Raw genomic sequence first — 14962 nt, 5'->3', positions numbered from 1 at the left:
GTCTTGTCAAACCAAGACAAATTTTGGCGCCAGCAACTCAAGCAGCTCAGAGCCCTGAAGTGAGTGAGAAACTCCTATCCCCGCGGGTCTGGCTTTTTGCGAGGAGACCATGTGGGAATGAAGGGAAGCGCAAGAGGGAAGAACGAGTGAGGCATCCCCCCTAACCCTCCTTCTTCTGGCAGCCGTGCAGGCCCCGTTAAAGCCTGACACGCCACTGTTCCCTGGGTTGGTGGGGTCTGTGGCAAAAAGGTGTAAGTTACCCACAAACAAGCCATTGTTCTCTAGGTGGATGTGGAGCCATGGTGAAAGAGACTGAGTCACGCGTAAATCAACTTCAGCTTCCCGGGCGTGTGGGGAGCTGTGGCGTAGGGTTTTGAGAGACACGCAGACAGCCTCACAGGTGAACTGACACCAGAGGCGACCAGATTCAGGGCCCTTCCTGGAGGCCTGACAGTACTGAATCCTGGTGAGGTCGACCCCAAGGTGAAGGGGACTACAGTATTTTAGGACCTTTTAGCACCATGGCTGCAAAGGGTAGTTGTGTGGCCCATTCCCTGAAGGATATGGGTGGTGGTGGGGGGGTGCGAAGTCCAGCTTTGGCAAGGTGTGGAGGTCCTAACCCCTGACTCTGAGGCTATTTCTAGGGAAGAGGGATAGCCAAACCTTGGGGGAGGTGGAAGGGGTCAGGGTGGGGGCCTACACGGACCAGTGATCCTCTGGCAACAGGGATCCGCTTTGTGTAAGTCTAAGAGGTTTGCTAATGTTTCCTTTCTCTGTTCAATAAAATAAAAGGGAAATTCCAGGGTGCTGAACCTAGGTCAGTCGGGAAACTTAGGGGTATCAGTACTTAAGGTTCTGAGGTGTCAAAAAAGGTACCTTACATATGTGCGGGTGAGGAACCAAGAACCAAAAACTTGGCTAAGCAGAAGTTGAGAAGCATGAATAAATAGGCCTGAGGGTGTGAATGAATGTGTGTGTGCGAGTGACAAAGAGTAAGTGTTCCTTAGATAAGACTGCCAGATAAGAGTGCCCAGGGGCACCAAAGTTGATTGCTACAAGGAGACCTTTCTGTATAAACAGAAAGAGATTAGAAGATCTTCTCTCTCTTACATTAAAAGAAAAAGAGAGTCAACCAGAACTTTTAAAGGGGCTGGTAACAGTAAGCAGCTTTTACCAGCCTGAAAGCTTATAGTAAGTAAAAGTCACTATGGGTCAGACCCACAGTAGACGAGGAGGGCAACCAAGGAAAAAGAATAAGAATATTCCTCCTTGAAATTCCCTGGGTGATATACTGGATGACTGGAATAAGTGGGAAACAACTAAAAAGTTAGATCAAGTAAGGATGATTTATTATTGTGTGGAACCTTGGCCAAAGAGGAAATTACAACAAAAGTCCTTAAAGTGGCCCTGGTATGGAAGCAGAGATAAGTGGTTATGTAATTTATTATATCAGCAAATATGTAACCAAGAAAACCCTAATTTAGAAAAAGTAGAGTATGTTATTTGCTGGGTCAAATTCTTAGAAGGAGATTCTAAGGTATACAAACTAAAAAATTATAAAGAGCAGAAATCAGAGGAAAAGGATAAAGAAAACAAGGGTGTTTTTCATAAGAGGTGGGATCCCCTTGAGTATGTTGCCCCACCAACTTTTCCTCCAAACTATCAAGCAACCCCCCCCCACTTAACACCCAGCCTCCTGCTTCTCAAAACCTACGTTTATCCCCTCCAATGACCCCACTTCTCCTCTATCTCCTCAGGGAATCTCCATGTAATTTTTACCCCCTCCAACAACCCCACTCCCTCATATATAGCCACCCCTTGATGCTTGCCGCTGCCTGAATGCCGGAAAAGAATGGAGACTCGGACAACTATTCATTATGAATAGGAACCAGAGCTCGGTTTATTCGTTTTCAGCTTCAGCTTTTATACAGTTTCTACCCTCAGCCCCAAGCAATAAGCATTGTTCTCATTGGTTTCCTGCCTTGCGGTTACATCATAAGCATATAGTGATTGATTATATACCTTAAAACTAAATATATCATATAATTTCCTGATCACCTCATCGCCAGGTGTCCATAGCCTTTGTTCCTAACCAGGAAACATATCCTTTATGACTGTTTACCAGGAAGCATATCCTTTAAGACTCTGTTTACCAGGAAGCATATCCTTTGAGACTCTGTCTACTATCTAGCTCTCACGCCGAGGACAGACTAATCTTAACTCTTTGTTTCAGGGAAATCATCTATAAGTGGGCTGCATTGTAATAGCCCCCATTAATCCCCCAACATCTCCCCCTCTTTTTTCAAAGACAGCATCTGTCATTTTATGTATCTGTCCTGACAAACATTGTAGGATACACGGTCCCATAACCAATACAATTATGATTATTAAAACAACTACCAAGCAGGTTTTTATGATTTCCTTTATCCATGCAGAAATGCCCCAAGACATAAGCCAATCATCAAAAGGATTGTGTCCGACAGTAATCTTTTTTGTATGATCTTGTAACCATTGCAACTGTTTATGAATAGAATCACTGTGATCTGACAAAAACAACACATTCCATTGAAATCCTCACAGCCCTTTCCTTGGGCTAACAAAAGGAAATCAATGGCAGCTCTGATTTGAAGGATGGCCTGTCTAAGACTGTTCGTATCTTGGGCCATTTGACTAATTATCATGGTAGTCACATTAGCTTGTTTGGCAGTCCAACATGCTAATCGTTGTATTTCTTTTAGAGATTCTGCAGTTCCAATGGCAGGTATCAGGGATCCAAAAAATTGGGCAGTGACACTCCAGAATTATATCTCGTCTTGACAGTCAGGGTTTAGGTTATCAATGCTTCTTTTTTTGCGATGGGAATGATTTAGAGATTGAAGGAAAGTTATGTTTGGAGTAAGTAAGGTAAGTGAGCCTAAATAGCAAGGCCCACCATATGCATTACGAGGGATTGCCTGCCAAGCTCGATCACTGCAAATTAAATATGTACCTCTAGGTAGAGCAAGTGGTTTCTTTATTTTAATCGGGGTTTGGCCTGATTCCCATCCATATGCTCGTTCATCACATTGAAAAGTTATATTCCAAAATGGACTTTTCTTAGGGGTCAACCAGACTTGTTTCTCGTCAGGTATATTCCAATGCCCAAAATTTATGCATCCTCTTTTGTTGGTTTGTCTACTGCCAAGGAGGTTAAACTCCTGAGGATCCCAAGGTAAGCTTTTATTTATGGAATTTATTAATAGATCCATACAGTGACTGCCATTAGTTGCTTCAGTACAGTTCTGTGTGGTGAAATCATGAAACTGGTTCTCCTCAAACCCAGGGATTCCTATAAGGCATGTACGAAAAGGGTCAGTGGCAGCAGAGAGATGAAGACAAAAGGCTTGGTTGCCTGTTTTGTTTGCCCAATTAATCCAAAAATTCTCATCCTCTCCCCGTGCACCAAAATACAACAAAAAGGATAAGCTAAGAATCAGAGCCATGTCCATGCTGACTACAAGGATTCAAATAAATCGTTCTTCTTACTGTACTATTTCTAACTAAATATGCCAAATGCTTTAATCTGGTTAAATCAACTACTCACTGAGCCAATCGTCGTTTGTCTATGGATTCAATTAACTGTAATGCTTGATTTCGAGTTAAGTCTGGGTTATGCAACCAATCCCTTAAAATATCTAAATAGCCTAGTCTATGAAAAACACTACAATCAGAGCAACCTAAAAAGCAAATACTTATAAATGCACTTTGAAAAATACCCCCGCAACCCTCGCATCAAATTTCACCCACAATCCAGTTGCGACACCCGCACCCAGGATTCAAGGTCTGTTTAATCTTTTTGTCTAAAAGTCTATTGATTATTCTCTGGACCGCGTGAGGACTGGGGATATCTGGTAGATCCTGCTGTAGCTAGTATTCCAGTAGTACTTTAATCCATCTAAGACGCGTCAGCCACCTCAACTTTTGTCTGTTCTGTGGTGACATTGCCTGCATCAGGATGTTTGAGTCAAGGCCGCACCCACTTCGCTGGGACCCACACTGTTCTTGAGTCTGTAATGATACAAGCATATCCCCAACCCCATGTTAACAATCTTTTTGGACCCTCCCATGTGGACCGCTGAGGGTTCCATGCTGATACCAGGACCTCCGCTTCTAATAGAGGCTTTGATGAGCTGAAGTGTAAGTCTTTTGGTCTCACATATTGTCTAGTATCATCTGCTTGTACATACAGTTTCCAATTTAAAACGTATAGTGCCTTATGTAAAACTTCAGTAGGTGTGAGGGATATCTCCCCCTCTTTTTTCAAAAGTCGAATAAAACGTTTAAGATCTTGGTGTTTTTTGTTCAACAATAGCCTGTTCAGTGCTATTGTAAGCCACCCCAGTCACATGCTCTATGCTCCAATGATGGAAGAACTTCTGGCTATAGTTGCTAGTGTAATTTGACCCATTGTCAGTTTTTATTCTTTTAGGCAACCCTAAAACAGAAAAAGCTTCAATCCAGTGATGGCACATAGCCTTCAATGAGGAATTTCTCAGAGCAGTGGCCCATACAGCCTTGCTTGAGGTATCCGTCGTAACGTGGACATGATTCAGACATCCAAATTCTGTAATGATGGTAACATCTGACTGGTACAAAGTCTGGGGGCCTAAACCCCTAGGGTTAGCCCCAACACTTTGTAAGGGATTCAATCGCGCACAGTCTGGACAAGCAGCAATGATCTGTCGAGCTTCTGTTCTTGAGATATCAAATTCCTTTTGTAGACTGAGGGCGGACTGATGGAAAAACGAATGAGAACGAACAGCCTGATCCCAGCTGTTCAGCGTAAGGCCAGAGGCAGAAACAGCAGAATCAATAATGCTATTCCCGGTAGCTAAGAATCCCGGGGAATCGGAATGACTTCGTATATGAGTCGAAAAATAAGGAAACTGTCAAAGGTTTATACAGTTCAACAATCTCGTGAGCAAACAATTTATAATAATATTTGTTGTTTTTCGCAGAAAGGCATCTTCAATCCTCTGCAAGATGGATGCAACAGACATTGAATCAGTGACAATGTTCAGAGGTATTGAAGAGAAGCGCTCAAAAACTACTACTACTGCTTTCAGTTCTAACACCTGAACAGAGCCTTTTTCTTCTGTAAAAATCTGAGTATTCCAATCAGTTCCCATCCAGACAGCATACCCATATTTATGTGTCTTCCCACTGGCATCCGTAAAGACAGTAGGAGCATTCTCCAAGGGGTGTGCTTGTCTTAATGGAGCCTCCTTAAAGTACAGATTAGTAGCAAATATAGGATATCGAGGGTAATGATTATCAATAGCCAAACCTAGGACAGCAGTAGCAAATACATATGAAGCAGATTGCCATTCTTCTATTATGGAGCACAACTTAAAAGGCATAATCACAGAACCAGGTTCTACAGCAAAAACTAGACGGATTCTCTGCCGTGCTTTAAGAATCAATGATCCAAGAGCATCAATGTGACTCAAAATTGTGCTAGATGGTTGGCAGGAAGAAAAAATCCACTCCAACAAGTAAAATTCATTACAAGAAGGTTCTTGGCCTATAACAGCAGTTATTTCTTCAGCAGCATGTAAAACATAAATGTTAATTGGAAAGGCAGGATCAAGGTGGTATACCTGCATAAGTCCCAATTTTACATTGATTTTCTCTATTGCTGCTTTACAATCCGGTGTACAGGATCATCTGTCCGTGATAGAGATCAAACCCTCCAGTAATTGGCAAATAGGTTCCAATTCTTTGTTAGTGATGCCGGCCCAGACTCTTATGCACTGAAAAATCTCCCAATAGTTTCTGAACATCATTCACAGTACTTATAGAAGTGTGTGACTGAACCTTTTGTGGACGGAAGCGCTTAAGAGACACTTCAAAACCGAGGTAAGACCATGGATCTGTCCTTTGTATTTTTTCTTCAGCCACTCTTAGGCCCCAATCACTGAGTACATTCATAAGTTCCTTCTCCTTGCTCGGAGGCAGTTTGGTAGAAGAAGCAATTAGAATATCGTCCATGTAATGCAATGTAAGGTACACAGGATTGTTTAATCGCCATTTTTCGAGAGCTTGATTGATGAACCATTGACAGATCGTAAGGCTATTATGCATGCCCTGTGGCAGCACGACCCATTCATACCTTTTCATTGGAGCCATGTTATTTGGTGTAGGAAGGCTAAAAGCAAATCTTTTGGTATCATCCGGGTGTAACGGGATGCTGAAAAAGCAGTCTTTTATGTCTATGATGAATAAATGCCAGTCTCGTGGTAATCCTCCTGGGGATGGCAGTCCTGATTGCAACGCTCCTAATGGAATCATTTGTTCATTTACTGCTCGTAAGTCATGCAAAAAAAGCCACTTCCCTGACTTCTTCTGTATAACAAAAACCGGAGTGTTCCAGGGGCTATGTGACTCCTGCAAGTGTCCTAGCTTTACTTGTTCCTCCACAAGATGATAAAGATGCTCTAATTTCTCATTTGACAGCGGCCACTGAGCCACCCACACTGGTTCATCAGTCTTCCATCCCAGGCAAATAGTGGGGCGAGCATCGTTCTGCCCAGCGGCCACAACTAAAAATGTTGTGATGTGAGCGACATGCACTACTGACTGAGAACATCTCGGCCTAGAATCCATAGTGGCGTTTTCATGACATATGGTCTTACCATTGCCATGTTACCTTCCTGGTCTTCAATTTGAACAACATACACACTTTGAGAGGTGGAAGTGCACCCTGCTATCCCCAATACTTTTTCTGAAAGAGTTTCTGTGAGCCAATCTGCTGGCCAGGCAGTATGTGGGACAATAGTAATGTCTGAACCAGTGTCCATCATCATGTGTGCATGTAGGGTCTCCATACTGCTTGTTACTTGCTCACTGGACATTTTGATCATCACCTGTCAAAGTGGCTTCTCAGAAGTCAGCATTTCTGTGAATGCTACTAAAGGGCCTGTGCTCCCAAAATCTTGGTCACCCTATTCCTTGGAGTCATTCTGATGAGGTTTTGACTATGGAATGGAATCAGTTGAGCAATCTTACTTCCCTTTGGAATAATTACAGGAGGGCTCAATACTTGAACCATGATCAGAATGAAACCAGTATAGTCGCTATCAATAAGGCCTGGTTGGACATAAATTCCTTGTCTGGTAGCTGAAGAACGTCCTAGTAGTAATGCTGATAGTCCATGACCTAAAGGGCCTTTTGTTGTTGAAGGTACTAAGGTCACACCTGTGCCTTCTATTTTTGTAGTTTCCGCTGTTACCAGATCAAGTCCTGCGCTTCCTCGGGTGGCTGGTTGAAGGTCGTCAAGGCAGCCACGGTTATTGGGGAGTTGTTTATTGTCGCTGCGCTCCCCCCGCAGCTCCTTGTTTCCCTGCATAGGAGTGCTTACGAGTGGGGTTCCATCCTTTTTGAACCTGGATCGACAATCATTGGCTCTATGTCCAAACTTATCACATTTTCGGCAAGTTCCTGTGAAGGGAATGGCTGTACCTAAAGGAGATGATTGAGTCTTTTGTCCTTTTACAGGGCAGTTCTTTCGAAAGTGTCCCTGTTGCCCACAATTGAAGCACTGGCCTCCTTTATCCCCTTTTCCTTGATTTTGTGCCTGAGTAAGAGCTACTGCTAAGGCAGAAGCATGTATTTTTGCCTTTTCCTTTTCCAGAGAGGCTCAAGAACAACGATCGATAATCTGGACTAAATCAGCACCTGTAGGTAATGTAGCGATGAGGCGCCTAGAATTGTCATTGGTATTCTGAACAGCTATTTCTTTAACTAGAGTATCTTTCATATTAAATGGTATATCAGGAGCGATTTCCACTCCTTCCTTTATTCGATCGACAAAGGCTAGGAAAGGCTCATTATCCTTCTGACGAATGTGCAAGTATGGTTGTTTAGGTCGCCCCACTTGAGGTAATAGAGCAAAAGCTTCTAAAGCTGCAGCTTTACTCTGAGCGAGCAATCGTGACCCAAGAGCGGCTTGTCGCTGAGGGTCTATGTACTGGCCTTGTCCCATGAGCTGATCTATAGTGGCAAACCGTAATGGATCACCTTGTGGCAAATGCATATTGTCCATCTGCTTTGCTTCCAGGCGTTCTTGCCACTTATTCAGGTACAACATGTAACTGGTTGGTCCCAGCAAAAGTTCAAAGTCTTAATGTCAGCTGGTACCAGTTCCTGATGTTTTATCACATCTTCCACCTGTCTTCTTACTAAAAGATTATCGATTCCGTAGTCCATAACAGCCTTCTGAATTCTAGACACAAAAGTCCAGTCCAATTATTGCCAATAGTCCCCATTTATATCCCTAACAACTGGTGCCACAGTAAAGATAAAGTCCCCTGTCATTTCAGCATTTGTTATAACTCCTTTCCATCTTTTATTCATGTCAAAGCTTGGATCCCGAGGTATATCATCTCTCTTTTCTTCGTGCTTTTTACTTTCCTGCTGTCCTTGTTCTCCCTTCAACCATTTACTGAATCTCTCTGCCAGTCCTTCAACCTGAGCTACTTGGTATCCTTTAGCACTATGATTTTTGCGGCGAAATTCAGCAATGTCCATTAATTGCTGAGGCGACAAGCGCCCTTCAGGACCGAATTCAGACTGAATAAATTGGTTAGCTGTTTCAATCTACCATTCTCCTTCCTTTACCATATTTATCACCCAGTCAGTCTTTCCTTTCCTTCTTTGTGACTGAAAAGTTAGTGTGGGTGTTTTGACAGAAGCCAGTTGTTGCTCGATATTCTGCAACCCATCAGCTATAGCTGAATGTGCCTTTTTGTATGCGTCTTTAACATAAGCCGCTTTGGAACCTTTATCTAATAGTTTCATTTATTGCAATAGATCAGTCATCATCTCAGCCTGTTGCTTAAGTAAAGTCTGTAGCTGGTCCCCTGGCTGATCTTCGGGTAGGGGTACAGAAGCTGGGTCAACCTCCATAGGAGGAGCTGATGGTACAGCATCAGCTGACTTCACTTCTTTCCCATCCCATGGGGGAATTAGATCATCATAAGGGCCTCGTTCTCTGAGCACCGAGACTACCCCTGCTGCCGCGATATGCTCATCTGCGGCTGCAACTATGGATCGTGCCGCTACCTCTATTTCAGCTTCAGCTCCCATTCTTTCTATTAACATATGCACTTGTCCATAGATAGATGATTTTTCTGCCTTACTCTCGGATTGAACCGGTTCCCACAACTCTTCCCCCACTTTCTTCCAGGTGTCTTCACGGAAGACATGAGCAGACACAGTTAATAAGCCACGGCATCTTGCCCAGAGCAATAAGTCTGTTAGCAAGGAGCAGTTGATCTATTCCCCTGCCCATTGTGCCAATCGGAGAAGCGTCTCAATTGTAGCCTTCTCCGCCACTGATGCGGCATTCCCCATCCCGCATTCAAGCACAAAATCCAGCTTTTAGTGCAAAATCCAGCTTTTCAAGCTGCTGACTGTCCTGGTTTATAAGATAAGCTTGTATTCTATTTGCCATCTGTTGGAGGTTGGGCAGGTTTGTTATCTCTTCCAAGAACAATGGTTTGCTCCGAAGAGGTAATCGTCTGTTAATGGGCCATTGACTGACTCACTGCAGGCCTGGTAACGTAACACCATCCCATTGTGAGATGCTCCACCCAGAGGGGGAAGCCAAACACTCTTTTATTGTTTAAAGGGGTACCTTTTGGGAGACAGAGCAGCTCTCTCTCTTTGCGGGATTCCCAGAGAAGCAGCTCCTTCGGCGGGATTTCCCAGAGAAGCGGCTCCTTCGGCGGGAATCCCAGAGAAACGCCCGGAGCGCGGTGAGGCGGTGGCGGCGGAGCTCGGAGGTGGCCCCGGCGCAGAGGAAGACTGGCCCAACTGCCACCAGATCTTCAGAGAAAACTATACCCTTCTAAAGATCACCACTTCAGCTGCAATTCATCAGCCACTGCAAGAGGAGCAGCTGTCATTTCAACTGGACTGCTACCAACACCCCGACTCCTCAGGGTGTCAGGTTGTGGATTTTATCACTAGTTTTGTTTGTACCAATTGCATTTGCCTTTTTAAATTGTTATCTAGTTTTCTCCTAGTAAAGAATTGTTACTCCCATTCCCATATCTTTGCCTGAGAGCCTTTTAATTTAAAAATCCTGGTAATTCGGAGGGAGGGGGTTTACCTTCTCCATTGCACAGGAGGCTTTTGCCCTCCTTCACAGACTCCTGTCTTGTCAAACCAAGACAAGTGTATATTGCAAATGTGGTCAAACAATTAGAGGAATCACTTAAAACATACGGACAATGAAGTTTTATATTCATATCTATTATGCATGAAAATAATCCTAAAAGACAGAGAACATAAATATTTTTTTATACACATCAGAATGCATTCTTCATTTCCGAGGTTTTTAGTAAAAGTGAATGTTCATGTAGACAGATTCACAGTGCCCATCTCACAAACACTGCCAGACATTTTTGAGAAAGAAAAATCGAGTCATGCATTTTTTCACAAAAATATACAAACATTGATGGAATCCTTTCGCTTTCTAAAGGTCAGGCAAAGGAAATCATCAGTGCTTGTCAGTGTCAGTTTGTACAGCATCCTGTAATTACAGGAGTGACCAATTCGAGAGGTTTGAAAAAGTCTTCAGCTGTGGCAAACTAATGTCACAAAATATGCATTTTTTTCAGAGGCTTGAAAACATTTGTGTTTCAGTTGATATATTTTCACATTTATGTATCGGTTCACACATTTCAAGGAGCAATTTTTGGATCATAACATACAGAGGATCAGAGATCCGGAATCAGGACAAATTGAAAATCCATTTACATTAATAGCGTGGGGCAAGGGTTTCGTTTGTGTTTCTATAGAACGAGGACCGAAGTGGGTGTCGGCAAAGCACGTGAAACCTTATCAGGTGCAGATGCCAGTGAACGTGGACCTGAGAAGCAGAGAAGCAAGCATGCAGACGAATGTGGACAGCAACGCTGCAGACATCTCATCGGACAACGATTGGCAACTCAGAGACTTGGGGTTTTTCTGGGGAATCAAGTGTTGTTTGGGTGTTGCTGCATTGTGGGGTTTCTCGCAGAGGTTGGGGACATGGACATGGGGTTCAGACAGATAGTGTTCATGTGCTTCATTCCCTTGCTTGTTCCCTTGGCAATGGGACAGGCTTTCCCATGAAACAACCAAGGGAAAATGTGTGGGAGACTTTGGCAAAAGCAGCGGGTCTGGACAGCATTTGCCTGACCCATTCAGAACTGAGGAAACAATTTTCAACATGTTTGGTAGGTGTGCCAGTGAAGGAATGACCAATTCCAAGAGACATCCCTCCAAAAGTTTCTGAAGTCTTTTTCGGATCCTGTGGAAGGATGGCATGTTTGGACACAGTTCCTTCTAGTGGCTCACTTTGAACCTCCAGAGTTGGACATTTTTAGGATCGACAAAAATGGAATTTGGTATCAAATTTAATCCATTGAGAGTGACAAAGACAGATAATCATATAGTAGATATCATTCCAAATCAGTCATTTTATAGAAATGTGTCATCCTGGTGCAGTTACACCAAAATGACGAGCAAACTATCCCTTCAACACCCAGCCAATTTACCAAAGGCAGTGTTTTTTGATTTGTGGGGACAGAGTTTGGCCTGCTATCCCTGCAAAAGTCAAGGGCAGTCCATGCAGCATTAAGGAACTTTCATTGATAACACTTGATTTGAGAACTTTAAAGGAGCAGGCACACAGGAAAGAAAAAAGATTCTTTAAACAATATAGCCAAATTGTGATGATGATGTTTCTACTTGGGACAAGGCTCGGAGAATTGCAGTAGCAATTTTCTCACCCCAAACAGCGTTAGGGGTGGCCTTGACACAATTGGACCACATAGCATGCTGGATTGAGCAAACACAGTCATGCCATTTCGTCTGCACTGAGTGACATGTTAACAGATATCAGCAGTGCAAGACAAGCAATGCTTCAGAACAGGGCGGCAGTTGATTATTTGCTGCTGTCACATGGGCACAGATGTGAAAAATTTGAGGGGATGTGCTGCATTAACTTGTTTGATCATTCAAAATCTATTCATGAAAATATGAAACAGATGCAAAGTAGTATCAGCAAATTGAGAAAAAAGAAAGTTACAGGATTCAGGTGAGATGATTTAATTGGCTTTTTTGATCTTTCACCTTTGTGGAAAAAACTTTTTTAAAAAATAGTGGTTTATATTCTTATAGGGTCTGTAGTTCTACTTGTTCTGCCATGCATTTTCATGTGCATTCAAAGAGCCTTGAACAACATGGCAAAGCAGGCGTTTCTAGTTCAAACAGAGAGGGGAGATGTGGGAACTCAAAATGTCCTTCAGACATTTTTAGAGGTTCCAGGCCTTGGTCAGAATCATTTTAGACCCTGGCAGGCAGCTGGAAACAGCTGTGATTTTGAGTTTGAGCCATGGAATGAGTTACCAACTTTGGAGGTGGAACAAGCAGTCACAAAGGGTTAGATAGTATAGTAAAAGTAATTACAAAGTAGAGGAGAAATTTTTTTAGTATTGTACACGGGGGTTTTAGCACTTGTACAGCGGGGTTTTTACTTTGTACATAGGGGTCAGAAGTTCTAAGATGGAGGAAAGTGGGCTGATCCTGTTCTTCCTCTTCCTCCTTCCTTACCTCCATGTTCTTGGTGATATTGGCACTCACAGATTGGTTTAGTGTAGAAAATCACTTTGTAATATAGGTAGTAGGTATTGGGGGAAAACTATAAACATGTAATACGTAATATATCATATAAAAGATAGCAGCAGCCCTGGGCGGGGGGAGAGACAAAGAAGACAGCAGATAGAGAGGATGTCAGTGTGTGTGTGAGCCTCTACCCAGGCCGCTGGCCAAACAGCCGCAGCCCGAGAAGACAATCTTTTAGATAACTAACAATAAACTGCCTTGAGACTGAACAGCAAAAGCCTGCGGAGTTTTTCTTTGGAAGCACGGGTTGGAGGAGGAATTTCACCACCTTATGAGACCCCAGAGCAAGGCTGGGGTTCTCACAGATTACAAGGAGCTTAGGGAAAAGTGGTAATAGATGGGGCATTGCATTTCCAAAAGGAGAGAGATAGATTTGTTTTACATTTAATCTCAGAGATATAGTCCAAGATTCATTAAAAAGGCAATTAGTAAACAAAAAGGTGAAACCAGCACAGCAGTCTAGCCCTTTATTTACCCCAAATTATACATTCAATCGTATCAAAAGACTCCAAGCAGTTACAGAGGAGATAACAAACAAAGCTGCTCAGGCATTGCAATTAATATAGAATCAGCAAAGCTAAACAAAAACTCTAGTGTATTAGAGTAGATTGGCTTTAGACTATTTATTGGCTAAAGAAGGGGGTGTTTGTGGAAAGTTTAATATATCAGATTGTTGAAAATAGGTGACAATGGGGAGGTCATCCTAGAAAAAACAAAGAATATCAGGAAGAAATAACCCAGATACTGGTCCAAAAGTGGGAAAACAATGTTAAATGCTAACTGATGGGGTAATGTATTGAGGATGGAATGGTGGAAGAAATTAGGGTTCTTCCTTTTATGTGTTGCATCTATTTTGACGTTTCTTCCTTGTTTAATCCCATGTTTTATTTGATTACCAACATAGTCCAAAGAATGCAAGTGGATAAGAAATATTGCTCAAGCCAAATGATTTATAAAGAATTAGAGGAGGGATTGTGAAAAATGCATATTTTATTATTGGCTTTTTGCAATTATAATATTGAATACTATATGTATTATGTTATATTGATTAGAAGTGCTGTATTAATATTTTAATAGAATGATAAATGTAGTTTTGTAGTTAAAATAGAAACTATGTATGTGGGGTTTTTTTAAAAATAATGAGATATTTGGGAGAGCAATCCCAGAACACCTAAATGTTATCAGGTTTCTGAGAGAGACAGGACCTGATTTATATTTGGAGTGAAGGACTGAGCTTTCCTTTGACTGGGCCTCAAATAAGCAGCCTTGGTGGGGCCTGGAAGCCTTTAACACAGCAAGAATATAGTTGTTGTGCAGTTAGAAATTATGTTAAGGTGACCACAAAGTAATGAGCTGAGTGTGAACTAGTGTAAGTCTATCGTGTGATGCTCTAACCACCTTAAGGCAAAAGTAAACAATGTTTGCTGACCAATGATAGTGTGCTCACAATCTGTAAACTATTTTGAATTATATATAAAGTGCCATCTTTTAGAGAATAAACAAAGAACGTAGCTTTAACCATATTGGCTTGACCTACATTTGTCCAGTCCAGTTTCCCTCATAAGAAGTCCCTAGCTTCTTCTGGCACCTGCACAGGGACTTGGAAGACTCCGATGGTTCCTGAATCGTCTTTGTGACAACGAGGGACGCTTTCCACAGCACGTGAGGGGAAGACGAGCGACGGGAAAAACAGATCCCAAATTACTTCTATTAAGTAACGGGGATCGGAATGCCGGAGCAGTGAAATGTCCACATTCCAAATCGTGCATGTCATGACAGGAAGGCGGATTTCCAAATCGCTTATTTTGCGACGGGAAACGAAAGAGCAAACGCAGAAGACGCTGTGGTTCACACACTGCCCGCGCGGCACGGGTGGACAAAAGGGAGCAGGGGGCTGGAGTGAGTGTCTCTGCTAGCTTGAGAGAAAGCTAGGAGCGCCTCGCACTGGTGGGAAAGGTAAGCCACATGCAAAGAGAGACAAAGGGAACATATAGAGAGCGTCTGAGAAACAGCACCACGGCTCCTATAACATATCCTCTCCGAGAGAGGGAAAAATATAAAAATAGTCCTATTTTAGAGCAATTGACTCTCTGGGCAAAAGATAAAGGAAAGTTACAGAAGCCATCCCTCATCACTAGTGAGACAGGGTGGCAAGAACTAAGGCAGCGGGCTGTGGCGTCTAGTACTAGGCAGCCGACCAGGCAGAGCATGGAAGCGGCTGGCACGGAGCCAGGTGGCGTGGGGACAA

General features: G+C 42.9%; 1 pseudogene; it reads right to left on the bottom strand.

Annotated features, from left to right (window-relative positions):
- Positions 1 to 6949: 6949 nt before the first annotated feature.
- On the bottom strand, positions 6950 to 9393 carry LOC146763128 (uncharacterized; annotated as a pseudogene).
- Between the last annotated feature and the right edge of the window lie 5569 nt (positions 9394 to 14962).

Source organism: Lonchura striata, chromosome W (genome assembly GCF_050655825.1).
Source record: "Lonchura striata isolate lonStrDom1 chromosome W, ASM5065582v1, whole genome shotgun sequence".
Taxonomy (NCBI): domain Eukaryota; kingdom Metazoa; phylum Chordata; class Aves; order Passeriformes; family Estrildidae; genus Lonchura; species Lonchura striata.
The sequence above is the reverse complement of the archived record's forward strand: the minus strand, read 5'-3'. Positions and strand labels throughout refer to the sequence as shown.